The sequence below is a fragment of the Macaca fascicularis genome, chromosome 11 (genome assembly GCF_037993035.2).
Source record: "Macaca fascicularis isolate 582-1 chromosome 11, T2T-MFA8v1.1".
NCBI lineage: Eukaryota > Metazoa > Chordata > Mammalia > Primates > Cercopithecidae > Macaca > Macaca fascicularis.
In genome coordinates this window covers 83557558-83559856 of record NC_088385.1, presented here as the reverse complement: position 1 = coordinate 83559856, position 2299 = coordinate 83557558, and the positions used below count along the sequence as shown (strand labels likewise).

At 44.3% G+C, this 2299-nt stretch overlaps 1 pseudogene; it reads left to right on the top strand.

Annotated features, from left to right (window-relative positions):
• Nucleotides 1-430: 430 nt before the first annotated feature.
• Nucleotides 431-1828, top strand: LOC102143897 (uncharacterized; annotated as a pseudogene).
• Nucleotides 1829-2299: the final 471 nt, after the last annotated feature.

The following is a 2299-nucleotide window of genomic DNA, read 5'->3' as shown; positions in this document are numbered from 1 at the left end:
GGTTGGCCAGCAAAGGTGGTCTTGCTACGTAGATGAAACCTCACAGGTAACAGCCCTCAGAGAGGGTAAATGATGCTAAATATTTCTTCCAAACTTTTAAAGATGTCAGACTCTCCATTAATCTTTCCTAGATCTGAACAAAGGAAGGCCCGGCTGCATCAATGCAGATTCTCTACAGATGCAAATCTGCCCTGCAGAAGACAGCTTAACTACTTCTGTTTGTTGGCCCTCTGAACAGCCATCTCAAAATATGTCAAAATATATGTGTGTGTGTATATATATACATATATATATGTGTATATATATATGTGCCAGAAGATGCTTAGACATCCTGAAGTTTCTTTAGGTATTAAAGTCTTCTGAGGTTGAAGTGGAGCTCATGACTCAGGAAAGAAGATGGTACCAAGCCATAATCGGGGGAAGTAAGGGTGAGAGGAGGCTGCAACGCCGAGCAGAGGAGGCAGGAACCGGAGCGCCAGCAGAAGCTGGGTGGGCACCATGGCTGGGATCACCACCATCGAGGCAGTGAAGCTCAAGATCCAGGTTCTGCAGCAGCAGGCAGATGATGCAGAGGAGCGAGCTGAGCGCCTCCAACGAGAAGTTGAAGGAGAAAGGCGGGCCCGGGAACAGCCTGAGGCTGAGGTGGCCTCCTTGAACCATAGGATCCAGCTGGTTGAAGAGGAGCTGGACTGTGCTCAGGAGCGCCTGGCCACAGCCCTACAAAAACTGGAAGAAGTGGAAAAAGCTGTTGATGAGAGTGAGAGATGTATGAAGGTTATTTCATACACGGGCCTTAAAAGATGAAGAAAAGATGAAACTCCAGGAAATCCAACTCAAAGAAGCTAAGCACATTGCAGAAGAGGCAGATAGGAAGTATGAAGAGGTGGCTCGTAAGTTGGTGATCATTGAAGGAGACTTGGAACGCACAGAGGAACAAGCTGAGCTGGCAGAGTCCCGTTGCCGAGAGATGGATGAGCAGATTAGACTGATGGACCAGAACCTGAAGTGTCTGAGTGCTGTTGAAGAAAAGTACTCTCAAAAAGAAGACAAATATGAGGAAGAGATCAAGATTCTTACTGATAAACTCAAGGAGGCAGAGACCCGTGCTGAGTTTGCTGAGAGATCGGTAGCCAAGCTGGAAAAGACAATTGATGACTTGGAAGATAAATTGAAATGCACCAAAGAGGAGCACCTTTGGATGCTGGACACAAAGGATGCTGGACCAGACTCTGCTTGACCTGAATGAGATGTTGAATGCCCCAGTCCCACCCTGCTGCTGCTCCTCCCTCTGACCCAGACTCCGCCTGAGGCCAGCTTGCCGGAAGCTGACCTTTAACTGAGGGCTGATCTTTAACTGGAAGGCTGCTTTCTCCTTTCGCCGCCCCCTCCTTCCCTGTGTCTTTTTCGCCAAATTGTCTCTGCCTTTTTTCCGGACATTCCAGCTGGGCTAGAGGCTGAGCACCTTCAGAAACAACATTTAAGGGAATGTGAGCACAATGCATAATGTGTTTAAAACGCATGTTGTGATTTACACATTTTGTAATTACCTTTTTGTTGCTTTGTAGCAAACATTTGTAAAACATTCAAAATAATTCCACAGCCCTGAAGCAGCAATCGAATCCCTTTCTCACTTTTGGAAGGTGACTTTTCACCTTAGTGCATATTCCCCTCTCCATAGAGGAGAGGAAAAGGTATAGGCCTGCCTCACTGAGAGCCAAACAGAGCCCAGGGAGACTCCACTATGGGAAACCTCATTGCTCTGTACAAAGTACTAGCTAAACCAGAAAGGTGATTCCAGGAGGAGTTGGCCAAACAACAAAAACAAAAACTGTGCTGTTCAAGTTCTCAGCTTTAAGATATCTTTGGATAATGTTATTTCTATTTTTATTTTTTTTCATTAGAAGTGACCAAATTAAGATGGTAAGACCTCTGAGACCAAAATTTTGTCCCATCTCTACCCCCTCCCAACTGCTTAACAGAATGGATCATGCCCCCTTATGTTGAGGTGACCACTTAATTGCTTTCCTGCCTCCTTGAAAGAAAGAGAGAGAAAAAGAAAGAAAGAAGAAAGAAAGAAAGAAAGAAAGAAAGAAAGAAAGAAAGAAAGAAAGAAAGAAAGAAAGAAAGAAAGAAAGAAAGAAAGAAAGAAGATTGTGTTTTTGCCACTGATTTAGCCATGTGAAACTCATCTCATTACCCTTTTCTGGGTTTGAAGTTGCTGTCTCTAAAAGTGCCATCTCTGATGTCAGTGCTGGAGAAATCTTGAATAGCTTATGTACAAAACTTTTTAAATTTTATA